General features: G+C 43.2%; 1 protein-coding gene across 2 annotated transcripts in view; it reads right to left on the bottom strand.

The window, feature by feature from the left end:
- LOC115149214 (PDZ and LIM domain protein 5) overlaps positions 1-13,057 on the bottom strand; it is a 109,268-nt gene that overhangs the window by 81,869 nt on the left and 14,342 nt on the right. Inside the window, exon 1 of one of the 2 annotated variants that reach the window (XM_029691874.1) lies at positions 11,626-11,720. The exons of the other annotated variant lie outside the window; for it this stretch is intronic. The gene's annotated coding sequence lies outside the window, so the exon portion shown is untranslated. Of the gene's footprint in view, positions 1-11,625; positions 11,721-13,057 lie in introns of those variants that run through there. 2 annotated transcript variants of the gene reach the window in all.

The raw sequence follows: 13,057 nt of genomic DNA, 5'->3' as shown, positions 1-13,057 counted from the left end.
CATTGAAGGTCCCCAAGAACACAGTGGCCTCCATCATTCTTAAATGGATGTAGTTTGGAACCACCTTGACTCTTCTTAGAGCTAGCCGTCTGGCCAAACTGAGCAATCGGGGGAAAAGGGCCTTGGTCAGGGAGGTGACCAAGAACCCGATGGTCACTCTGACAGAGCTCCAGAGTTCCTCTGTGGCGATGGGAGAACCTTCCAGAAGGACAACCATCTCTGCAGCACTCCACCAATCAGGCCTTTATGGTAGAGTGGCCAGATGGAAGCCACTCCTCAGTAAAAGGCACATGACAGCCCACTTGGAGTTTGCCAAAAGGCACCTAAAGGACTCTCAGACCATGAGAAAAAAGATTCTCTGGTCTGATGAAACCAAGATTGAACTCTTTGGCCTGAATGCCAAGTGTCACATCTGGAGGAAATCTGGCACCATCCCTATGGTGAAGTATGGTGGTGGCAGCATCATGCTGTGGGTATGTTTTTCAGCGGCAGGGACAGGGAGACTAGTCAGGATCGAGGGACAGATGAACGGAGCAAAGTACAGAGAGATCCTTCATGAAAACCGGCTCCAGAGTGCTTAGGACCTCAGACTGGGGCGAACTTTTACCTTCCAACAGGACAACAACCCTGAGCACACAGCCAAGACAAAGCAGGAGTGGTTTCGGGATAAGTCTCTGAATGTCCTTGAGTGGCCCAGCCAGAGCCCGGACTTGAACCCTGAAAATAGCTGTGCAGCAACGCTCCCCATCCAACCTGACAGAGCTTGAGAGGATCCGCAGAGAATAATGGAAGAAACTCCCCAAATACAGGTGTGCCAAGCTTGTAGCGTCATACCCACGAAGACTTGAGGCTGTAATCTCTGCCAAAGGTCCTTCAACAAAGTACTGAGTAAAGGGTCTGAATACTTATGTAAATGTGATATTTCAGTGGGTTTTTTTATACATTTGCAACAATTTCAAGAAATCGTATTTATCTTTATCATTATGAGGTATTGTATGTAGATTGATGAGGAACATTTTATTTAATACATTACGTAACAAAATGTGGAAAAGTCAAGGGGTCTGAAAACTTTCTGAATGCACTGTACATACCATATTCAGTTACATACAGTTACATACATGCTAAACACACAGACCAGCAGGCTACACTAATACAGTAATTTCCTGGTCTAACATGCACTTTCCCTAACACTACCACTTCTGGACATCATCTCAGACCAGACATCAGCTCACATTTCAACTGGAGAGCTCAACTAATAACTCGAAATGGGACCATTTTTGTCCACAGTGTAGTTCAATTTAAAAGAAAAGTCTTGCCATTTCACGTCCACATCCATATATATTTCACATGACAATGCAGATGAAGTAAACATGTCTTTACTCTACATCTGATACAGACTCTATTATCAGATCAGGATCACATTTAAAGGCCCAATGCAGCAGTTTTTATCTCAATATCAAATCATTTCTGGGTAAGAATTAAGTATCTTACTGTGATTGTTTCCAATTAAAATGGTCAAAAAGAAACAAAAATAGTTTCTTAGCAAAGAGCAATTTCTTAAGCAAAAATTTTACTAGGACTGTCTGGGAGGGGAAAACTGAGTGGGGAGGGGAAAACTGAAAACTAGCTGTTATTGGCAGAGAGGTTTGGAACTCACTTTCTTATTGGTCTATCAACTAATTTACCGCCTGGCATGCGAAAACTCCATCCCACCAAAACAGGCTGAAATTTCAGTCGGCCTTTTCAAACAGCTCTTACACTAAAATGACATTATCATCATTTTCACAATTTCACAGTATTATTCCAACCTCATAGTTTGGAAATATATATAAAACACAGGAAAATCACATTTTTGACTGAACTGAGATTTTAAGGAATAACTCCAAACGCTGTGCTTGTGTAATAACCCCGTAGCATCACCATGCTCCATTCCATCTGTTTGATTTATTACTCAGGTTCCTCCTCCTGCTTTGTACTGTGTTATTACAAAGCCAAAGCTATGTCCTGGTTCTATTGAGATCACAGAGACAAGCTACAACATCTCCCTGTCAACTTCCTCCCTCTAATGAAAATATATAATGTGGCCAGTAGAACAGCTAAATTAAACAAACTACAAGCACAGTAGCTAGCAGACTACAGGCCAGACTCAAATGTGAAACCGATGCTGTACTTAAGCTAGCCACTTCCAATTGTAGTCCTAAAATCGAGTGTGATAGGTGTGTGTGAACGATGTCGAGTCCTCATTGGCTGTCAGATTACAGAACCAAAACAGTCCATCAGGAAAGCAACAGACAGTGTTCTGGTTAAAATGTAGTCCACCCTGCCCTATTACGGGTTCATCATGCCTTAATTACACACAATATAACTAAAACACTATCCATCATAACAGTACAATGCCTTTTTATCATCACAAACATAAAAAAGGCAAATATGCACACTAACCAATTATGTCTCATTAGCCTTCAAGAGTCCTGAAGAACAATCGACTAGTCTGCTGCAGTCTCAGGCACTATGTTAACTTTAAATTGTATTTTTCTCGCAGTCTATTAATAGAGAAACTACTGGAGCCATGGCTAGACTATTGACAGACGTTGCAGTAGAGAAGTAGAAAAAGGGCTTGTTTGCCACTATCCCTTTAAAAGCGCTTCAAGGCAGAAATCTATATTTTTGGGAGTGGTGGCAACGATTTAGCAGCGGCGGGGCTAAATTAATCTACAGACAGACGTTTCCATATGAGTGCCTTGTAATGGTTGACTTTCCTACTGTACTGTATGTACAGCCCGTCAGTCAAAATGGTGTCAAAATGGTTCCAAAATGTTGCACTGACAGGTCTGGACACCTGGTATTCTGGTACTGAATATGTTGAATGATGATATAAACATGCTTAAACTTTGTTTTACCAATCAAACAGCTATAAAGAGGTGGTTGTAACAAGCTCCTCATTGGATACAGTCTTGGCAAAGGGGTAAAAAACAAAGGTAAACAGATTACAGCTGTAGTCACAACAGCTAGGATGGGATGGGCCTTTGGTATGATAACTGTTGTTCAGCACTTACAGCTAGTCTGTCTCTAGGCGGACCAGACTGAGAGAGCAATGGGAGAGTTAGACAGGTTTGTCAGTTTTGTGAAGAGAGAGGGCCCATCAGTGGAATTACAGACAACCTTAAGGTACCAGCAGCCAGCATTATGTTTGTTTTAAATAGTTGACTTACACTAACAATCCTCAGCTGAGAGTGGGAGAGCGAGAGAAGATTGGGCTGGGAAACAAGAGGGTTCATAGAGAGAGAGTCAGTCCTTTCTGAGAGGAAAGGAAAGGCTGATATCCATCACAAAAACTGTAATGTTACAGCTACAGGGGGCCAGAGATTTTTGATGTAGGATGATTGTGAAGGTCACTTCTAGTAACTTTTTAAAAGGACATTTGAATCCAAAATGCATGAAAATGTAATTATGTTGACACGATCTGAAATAAAATTGATGCGTGCCACTGCACTATTGGGAGATCAATCAATCAATCAAATGTATTTATAAAGTGCTATACAGAAACCCAGTGCTATACAGAAACCCAGCCAAAAACCACAAACAGCAAGCAATACAGATGTAGAAGCACGGTGGCTAGGCAAAACTCCCTAGAAAGGCACCAGGCTCTGAGGGGTGTCCACATATTTTTGGCAATGTAATGATGAGGAGCAAGCGGTGGCTCTTTGCCCATGGCTCTTATTCGCGCCAATGCTCGCTATGTTTACTACAAATATACACTACATTGCCAAAAGTATGAGGACACCCATTCAAATTAGTTGATTTGGCTTTTTCAGCCACACCCGTTGCTGACAGGTGTATAAAATCAGGCACACAGCCATGCAATGTCCATAGACAAACATTGCCAGTAGAATGGCCCGGACTGAAGAGCTCAGTGACTTTCAACGTGACACTGTCATAGGATGCCACCTTTCCAACAAGTCAGTTAGTCAAATTTCTGCAATGGTAGAGCTGCCCCGGTAAACTGTATGTGCTGTTATTATGACATGGAAGCGTCTAGGAGCAACAATGGCTCACCCGCGAAGTGGTAGGCCACACAAGCTCACAAAATGGGACAGCTGAGTGCTGAAGCGTGTAGCACATAAAAATTGTCTTTCCTCGGTTGCAACACTCACTACTGAGTTCCAAACTGCCTCTGGAAGCAATGTCAGCACAATAACTGTTCGTTGGGAGCTTCATTAAATTGGTTTCCATGGCCGAGCAGCCAAAGATCACCATGCATAATGTCAAGTGTCGGCTGGAGTGGTGTAAAGCTCGCCGCCATTGGACTCTGGAGCAGAGGAAACGCGTTCTCTGGAGTGATGAATCACGATTCACCATCTGGAAGTCCGACAAACCAATCTGGTTTTGGCGGATGCCAGGAGAACGCTACATATGCCTGCCCCAATGCGTGTCAACTGTAAAGTTTGGTGGAGGAGGAATAATGGTCTGGGCTGTTTTTCATGGTTCGGGCTAGGCCCCTTAGTTCCAGTGAAGGGAAATATTAACACTACAGCATACAATGTCATTCTAGATGATTCTGTGATTTCAACTTGGGGAAGGTCCTTTCCTGTTTCAGCATGACAGTGCCCCATGCACAAAGCAAGGTACATACAGAAATGGTTTGTCGAGATCGGTGTGGAAGAACTTTTACAAGCCTGCACAGGACTCTGACCTCAAGGCCTAATCGCCCAACATCAGTGCCCGACCTCACTAATGCTCTTGTGACTGAATGGAAGCAAGTCCCCGTAGCAATGTTCCAACATCTAGTGGAAAGCCTTCGCAGAAGAGTGGAAGCTCTTATAGGAGCAGAGGGGGGACCAACTCCATATTAATGCCCATGATATTGGAATGAGATGTTCGACGAGCGGTTCACATACTTTTGGCTATGTAGTGTACGTTGTAACTTGTAACTCAGATCTTAAAAGGATAGTGCGAGATTTGGGCAATTATCCCATTTTTCTACTTACCCACAGTCAGATGAACTCATGGATGCCATTTTTAGTTTGACTGGATGCAGCGAAATAAAAATGGTATGCATCAGTTCATCTTTCTTTGTAAGTAGAAAAAGGGCTTAATTGCAAAAATCTCACACGATCCTTTTAAAAGTGCTTCTAGGCAACAATTTTGTAGGGCTAAGTGAATAAAGAGGAAACACTGAATCCCTCTTGCTTCAACATCTCTGTCCTAACATCTGGTGAAATAGAAGAGAAAGCCTTGGTATGTTGGATGAAACATTCAGAGTTTTTCCTTTGCTTTCAAGAAAGAGGGCCAACAGAAGACGATACCAAGACAGCTAAACCAATCATCATCAAGCCTTTCTTTCCCTAATACATACCACTTTTAGAGTAAAACCTCATCTGCATCTGTGGTACACAAAGGGAACGCTGTCCCCCTACCTCGTACATATTTTGAAACATGGATGTATCAACTTCACACCAGCGCTCCAAAAGAAACAGCAGCAGTTTCAAGCTGCGTATGTTGGCCCCTGCCGCTGCTCTTTGTCAAAATGACATTTCCAGTCAGTGGGCTGAGTGTGGACCAGCACATACAGACCAGGGCCCATTCCTCCTGGTCCTCATGTCTGGAGGCAGGCCTGGAAACATGACACATTGATGCCACCACGTGTCTTTGATCATGTGATGGTGGAAATATACCCCAGAAATGTCACTCTCTGACCAATGAAGTGTACACTGGTCACGATGGAAAAATGACAGGGCAGTTTTTTTTATTGTCACATACACCGGATAGGTGCAGTGAAATGTGTGGTTTTACAGGGTCAGCCATAGTAAAGCGGTGCCCCTGGAGAAAATTAGGGTTAAGTGCCTTGCTCAAGGGCACATAAACAGATTTTGACCTTGTCCGCTCGGATATTCGGAGCAAAGCCCTTTCGGTTACTGGTCCAACGCAATAACCGCTAGGCTACCTGCCGCCCAAAGCTTGTGGCTTTGCTCACCGATCCTGTGGTGTTAGTTCTGACCACCAGTGACTTAATACAAGCCTTTTCATTCAGGTCATGACGCTCACAGGAGGTACACTGTGGAAAAGCTACCAAATAACACATAACAATAACCCACAGAAGTGCTAAAAATACATATTTCACAGTGGCTGAACTTGGTGATTTTATTGCCTGCCGTTCACGGCTCTGTAACATTGGTTTTGACACTGAAACATTATGAGTGCTGTCGTGTTCCAGAAGCGTACTTTATTTTTACTGTAGGAGACAACATGTTCTAGCTTCACGATTTTAAAGAGTAAATTAGCCATTGTTTTCACTGAAAACACATGAAATATCTGGTTCTAGTGTGTAAGCCAGGTAACAAAAGAAAATGAGTTACTTCTTATTGTCTCCTAACATTTAACTGCCAAGTCGATAGTGGTTAATGGAGTAAGGAAGGAGTCTGTTTTGTATTTATTCAAACAGTACCATTCTTCTAAGTCCACATGCAAAGATTGAAATGAAATGTTGTTTCTCTAGGAGTCTCTGGGAGATTACATACTAGAGATGCAGCATAATTCAAAAATACTTATTTTCAAATGGATGGTTGTTAAAAACCTATTGTTTCATACACACAGAATATATAAGGGTCTTTCTATAAACTAGGATACCACTGAGGAGTTCCTACACTGGACAACTTGTTCCAGCTGTTGATAAGTCATTGATAATACTTTTTTTCATGTCATTACATTAAGATATAAGGGGGACATAGCTACATATATTCAATCAAATTCACGTGTTTAACCCTTTCTTATTGTTGGTGTCTTGACAGATTGGTCAAAAATCGTGTGAGATAAAACATACATTTTATGTCCTTGCATTATGGAAGTGTAAGTTGTCATTTTATCATAAATTAAGCATTAATCAGTTAAATTAGACATTGAACTTGAACCCTGTAAGAATCCAGGATCTAGCTGTCACACCCTGATCTGTTTCACCTGACTTGTGCTTGTCTCCACCCCCCACCCGGTGTCTCTCATTTCCCCCCATTATCCCCGTGTACTTATACCTGCGTTTTCTGTTGGTCTGTTGCCAGTTTGTCTTGTCAAGTCTTACCAGCGTGTGTTCCCGGTTTCCAGTAGCTTTACTTTCTGTTTTCTAGTCTTCCTGGTTCTGACCATTCTTCCTGTCCTGACCCTGCCTGCCATTCTGTCCCTGATTGACACTGCCTTGGATTACTGACCTCTGCCTACCTTTGACCTGCCCCCTGTTTTGTAATAAACATCTGAGATTCGAACTGTCTGCCTCCTGTGTCTGCATCTGTATCTTATCCTGAGTCGTGTTAATAGCTGCGAGACAGTTTTTTGTATAGATCTCAGAAATGCAGTGTAACTACATAACATTTCGTATCTCCTTTTGTGGAGTGAAAACTGTTTTCATGGGCACACAAATCCCAAAATAATCTAAGAGATTTCAAAATCAAATGCACTAACTGAAAGAGTCACCTTACCTTGACAATTAAAACCTAGTTGACACTTTCATTAAAGTGGTTCTAAAATAATTATGCATAATACTGGATGCGCATTTGGTGTCGAGCTGTTTTATCGCACCGTGATATTTTCATCATTTGATCCAGGAAGGAATTTTCCTTGCTGGAAAAAGGTTGTTCACGAGGAATGTCCAGAATGTTTTGGTGTCTCATTTGTTATGCCGGTGAAGACAGTTGGGCCTGGATCCACGTTAGATCTAATATTCCTAGCGAATATTGATGTTGATCATCTGTTGTTGTCTGCTTGATTTACAGCCAGGTCTTGTTAGATTAACAGAGAAAACATCACGGTAATGAGTTCATGTTTTCATTTGTTTTTGTGCCTCGGATTATACACTGAGTCTATTCCTATTCATTACTCTGGATATAATGACAACACATTACGTAGCCTAGTGGGCTTATTGACGACATGATCTGATAATGAAATAACATGACAAATACATTTTGGTTTCCATGTTACACCTGCAATTCTAAACAATATAAGGGGCTTGAAGTAGCCTACTTGAACTTGAATTCGGGGGTCAGAAATTCAAGTACTGGAATAGGCCTACCTTTCTTCAATTAGGTGCTTGGAAATTCCTTATAATTATTGTAGCTGATTTCTAAGGTTTCATGCTCCCTTATAATTATCAGTGATTTCTTTCTGATCAGATTTTGGGAGAGATGTGGCCACTTTTGTTTCTCGCTGATTCAATTGAAGGGTGTCTACTCTGTTGCAGTAAAACCACATGCGGTTATTATGAGTACAACAACATCTAATGTTGGCTTCCACTTTGCTTTCCATACAAATCATTCAATTACAAAAATAACCAGGTTTTTGGTCGCTGATTTTGGTGAGATTCAAATGGTGATGGTGAGATTAATGCTACCGCTATTCATGGACATAGCCTTTATTATTGTGTGTGCCTGTGTCGGCCAAATAGGCTACAGAAAAATCGGCATGCATGCACCCAATATATTTAGTCAGGCAACGTCCACATTACTATCACATATTTTAGAATGTAAAAATAATGTGAATATCAATGCATTCTCAAGGCCAAATATTACGCTCTATATGTACAATTATGTAAATTATACAATTGTATAACATTGAGGTCCTTCAAAATTTGTTGAATTTGACTTGCCAATGTCTGTATGAATCCTGCTTAAAGGATGTATAGTCCTAGGCCTATGTTGTTGTATAGCTGGAGTTAAGGGCCAATTTGCATATTTTCACTTTTATTCCTGTTTCAAAACATTTTGAAATGTTGATCCCAATGTCACACATTGGGCCCATTATTTATAGAAAAACCCATAAGATATTTCAGAGGTGTGATATCATATGCAAATCTACCCCCCCCCCGCATTAAACGTTCAGCCAGACCATTAGTCAGGGCCCACCCCTTTTACTGTCCCTTTTTCTTTCACACTGAGCCAGAGTAGTCTGTCTGTCTGTCTGTCTGTCTGTCTGTCTGTCTGTCTGTCTGTCTGTCACATCCATCTCCAGAGCAGTGTCTGTCTGTCTGTCTGTCTGTCTGTCTGTCTGTCTGTCTGTCTGTCTGTCTGTCTGTCTGTCTGTCTGTTTCTCACATCCACCTCCAGAGTAGTGTCTGTCTGTCTGTCACATCCACCTCCAGAGTAGTGTCTGTCTGTCCATCACATCCACCTCCAGAGTAGTGTCTGTCTGTCTGTCTGTCTGTCTGTCTGTCTGTCTGTCTGTCTGTCTGTCTGTCTGTCTGTCTGTCTGTCTGTCTGTCTGTCACATCCACCTCCAGGGAAGTGTCTGTCTGTCCACCACATCCACCTCCAGGATAGTGTCTGTCTGTCTGTCTGTCTGTCTGTCTGTCTGTCTGTCTGTCTGTCTGTCTGTCTGTCTGTCTGTCTGTCTGTCTGTCTGTCTGTCACATCCACCTCCAGGGTAGTGTCTGTCTGTCCATCACATCCACCTCCAGGGTAGTGTCTGTCTGTCACATCCACCTCCAGGGAAGTGTCTGTCTGTCCATCACATCCACCTCCAGGGTAGTGTCTGTCTGTCACATCCACCTCCAGAGTAGTGTCTGTCTGTCTGTCACATCCACCTCCAAAGTAGTGCCTGTCTGTCCATCACATCCACCTCCAGGTTTCTCCCTCTCTTGCCCTCCCCATCCCTCCCTCTCTTTCTAATGCTGAGAGATTGCAATAACAATCCCTCTCACTAATTGTCTCTCTCTCTCTCTTCCTCTGATAGGAACAGCCATTATCTCCCAGAAGGTGGTGGGTCACTGACCTGAGTGACTGACCGTGTCCTTCAACGTGTCCCTGGACTAGCCTGGATGATACAGGGCACAGGGCAGGGAGACCTGGTCCAGGGCACTGAGCTACTTCACATGAAGCACCGTCACCACCCGCCGGACCACTTTAAATGACTAGGGCCAGCTGAGCAGCTAGCAAGTACTCAGTGTGCCATGGACATTCTATTAGACACGTCACAACGCTGTGTGCCAACTGCAGGCTAAACTTGCTCAAGGGTCCACACAGGCGCTTAGAACAGCCCCCAGTAAACGTTTATAAGCCTATAAATACCACAGGAGAGAAGGAGAGCAGAATGTCTCAGGTCCTGCTTAGGGCCCATCAGGGACACCTCTCAGACTGTCGGCCTCTCAGACTGTCGGCCTCTCAGCTGGACAGGCCATCTGAGATTTGGGACCGAGACTGACCGCCCTGCAGCCTTGTAAAGCCTTCAGACAGTTCATAGCATCTAAGTAAAGATAGTCTATATCTAGTGCACATTAAAAAAGAGTCCAAAAACAATGTCATTCTAAAAAGGAAGAAGCATGACTTACGGTGTGTACTTGTAGTGTAGAGATGCACTATAGTAGAAGTCTTCACAGATCCACCTGTACCCGGAAACTCAAGAACCGATTGTTGTTGGCCAATCATAAGTCATCAAAGCGGCAATAGGCTACAATCATAGCGCCTCCGTTTGAGGAAAAGGTTATGAGATATCTAATCAATGGAAGATGAAATTCAAATGATTACAAGTTAAAGGAGAAGGATAGGCTACAATGACCAAGAGCCAACAGGTAGGCTGCTACTTTATATTTTGAATGGAGCTGCTGTTGTTTGTAACTGTGTAGGTCGAGAAAGCACTTTTTTTATAGTAGCTATTAGTCTACTATAGTGCAAGTCGGCTTGGTTGGTTGCTGTCTCTCGTCTCTCCCTCCTCCCTTTTTCCGTGTCACTCGCTCACATTCACAGAAGCCGTCCCTCCCTCCTCTGGGTACTTCAATACAAAACCTAGGAGGCTCACGGTTCTCACCCCTTTCCAAAGACTTACACAGTAATTATGACAACTTCCAGAGGACGTCCTCCAACCTCATTAAGCTCGGGTCCCTGGGTCTGAACCCCGCCCTGTGCAACTGGGTCCTGGACTTCCTGATGGGCTGCCCCCAGGTGGTGATGGTAGGAAACAACATCTCCACTTCGCTGATCCTCAACACAGGGGCCCCACAAGGGTGTGTGCTCAGCACCCTCCTGTACTCCCTGTTCACACATGACTGCGTGGCCACGCACGCCTCCAACTCAATCATCAAGTTTGCAGATGACACAAACATAGTAGGCCTTATTACCAACAATGACGAGACAGCCTACGGGCAGGAGGTGAGGGCCCTGGCGGCATGGTGCCAGGAAAATAACCTCTCCCTCAACGTCAACAAAACAAAGGAGCTGATCGTGGACTTCAGGAAACAGCATAGGGAGCACGCCCCTATCCACATCGACGGGACGTATTCCACAATAACGTCTGCTAAATATGTGTATGTGACCAATACAATTTGATTTGATTTGAACCTATCCTAGCTCTTCTTAGGGCTAGGAGTCCCGTCAGCGGGACACCTGTCGCCAATTTCTAGTGAAATTGGAGGGCGCGCAATTCAAATAAATAATCGTAAAGATGATGGATATTAAACATTTAGGTAGATACAAGTGTCTTATTGGTTAAAAGCTTAAATTCCTGTTCATCTAACTGCATTGTCCAATTTACAATAGGCTTTACAGCGAAAGCATGCCATGCGATTGTTTGAGGACGGCGCCCCACATCAACATATTTTTCCACCGGCACAGGCTTCATAAAATCACAAATAGCGATTAAATTATCACTTACTTTTTGAAAATCTTCCTCTGATTTGCAATCCACCGTGAAGGCCTCTACATTACAGTACAAATGATTTGCATGTGTTTCTGTAACATTGTGTGTGTGGGTTGGGGCAGAGGCAGGGCAGGGTTATGTTGTGTTGTTGAGTACGCCCTGGGTGGGTATAGAGTCATGTTTTCCCTCCCTGTCCTCATGTTATCTCTTGACATGTGCTGTGGACATACGGAGAGATCAGAACAGTACAGACTGTTTCCACTGGGCCTATTGAAGCTGACTCCCTTAAAAGGACCCCAGCCAACTGAACACAGCTACAGGGCGAGTGGCTGTGGATGTGTGTTCATGTGGCTTTAGAACATGGGTGAAAACAAAGCCTTTTACAGACACAGAGTGATACTGTGGGTATCTCTGTCTGGGTGGCCAGGCCACCACCACCACCACCACCCAGTGATTAAAGTATCTTTAATTCTCTACAACGGCTCTGTTTATCCCCACTGCATGTATTCCATGCGCAAAAATTCCTCCAGATGTGAACATCCCGAGTGGGCTCCCGAGTGGTGCAGTGGTCTAAGGCACCGCATCCCAGCGATAGAAGTGTTACTACTGACCCTGGTTCGATCCTGGGCTGTATCACAACCGGCTGTGATCGGGAGTCTAATAGGGTGGCGCACAATTGGCCCAGCGTCATCCGAGTTAGGGGAGGGTTTGGCCGGGGTAGGCCTTCATTGTAAAATAAGAATCTGTTCTTAACTGACTTGCCTAGTTAAATAAAGGTAAATGAAAACATTCAGCAGAGTACTGTATTTCTCTCAAAACAAATGCTTCTCATATGTACTGTATTTCAAAGCCTTTATGGAATTGGCATACCCTTTAAGAAGTCTAGAGCAGTATCAAAATTGAGAAATGAATACCCATTAGACCCAGCCAGACATTCACTACGGGCATATAGCTTCATTTTATGTACATTTATGGAATTGTCTGTGAAGTGGATGATCATGTTGCTCAGTTCATACTTAGGCAGACTTTGGTTTTCACAAAGCAGCATTCTGAAAGAGTTGGACAATGCCCAAAGTTAGACAAACCCAATGCTGCCAAACCACTAAACTCAAAGCTGACATTTTGGATTTGCAGACACATTCTCTGAGGATTTCTTCCCACCTGATTTATTCCAATGTCTGCTGAAGTAGATATTTAAAGCTCTCAAGCACTGAAAATTCCATAAACAATGTATTTTGTGGCTCAGATATAATCCCTTTACTAATCTGTGTGTCTTACTGTAATTACAGGGATATTGTGGGGGTTTGTTATTTATCCTTATAGACCTAATTCAACTGTCTGAAAACAGATCATTGCATTTCAAAAATTATGTTCATATTTAGTTGTGGCAGTTGCATGTCCAGATATGTCAGTAACATTAAACTAAATGAATCGATACAAGCATGGT

This window comes from Salmo trutta, chromosome 15, assembly GCF_901001165.1.
Source record: "Salmo trutta chromosome 15, fSalTru1.1, whole genome shotgun sequence".
In the NCBI taxonomy this organism is placed as follows: domain Eukaryota; kingdom Metazoa; phylum Chordata; class Actinopteri; order Salmoniformes; family Salmonidae; genus Salmo; species Salmo trutta.
This window is presented reverse-complemented; position numbering and strand designations above follow the sequence as displayed.